Source organism: Octodon degus, unplaced genomic scaffold (assembly GCF_000260255.1).
Source record: "Octodon degus isolate 3935 unplaced genomic scaffold, OctDeg1.0 scaffold00076, whole genome shotgun sequence".
Lineage (NCBI taxonomy): Eukaryota > Metazoa > Chordata > Mammalia > Rodentia > Octodontidae > Octodon > Octodon degus.
Genome location: NW_004524652.1, coordinates 10,013,879 through 10,014,448, shown reverse-complemented (window position 1 = coordinate 10,014,448; position 570 = coordinate 10,013,879).

Sequence of the window (570 nt, the reverse complement as noted above, 5' to 3'; positions counted from 1 at the left end):
CCTGGCTCTACCTATAGGCCCAAAGCTGTTTGACACTGTGTAGCCAATGTCTCTAGAACGTTTTTACATTGACAGGATTTTATTTGTACATGAACAATATATCTGAATTACAGCTTAAAACAAGATGACGATGACTGGAATAAAGCTCAGGGTTGGAGAAGACAAAGAGACCTGTGCCAATGTCCTGCAATAGGCTGGGCTTTTTCCTTTAGTCATGACTACTCCGGGCTCCTTCATGGAGATGACAGGTAGAGGTAACAGTCTGGCCAGAGGGAGGAAGCAGGCTCAGCGCCCTTCAGTCCTGCTGGACCACCTGGGAAGCTGAGTCTGAGCTCTGGGTCCTCCACCTCAGAGTGCAGTCTCACTTCTAGTGGCTGCCTTAGCAGTCAGGGCATGGCTTGGGGGCCTCTTAAGGCAGTCCCTCTTACAGTGGCCTGGCTTTTGACAGCAGTAGCAGATGAATGTCATCATCATTGAGCTCTTCTTGGAGCCCAGAGAATCAGACTTAGGGTCTGTTTTGAGGCCGCAACAAAGGCAGTCGTTTTTGATCTCTTTGTTTTTTTTCTCCCT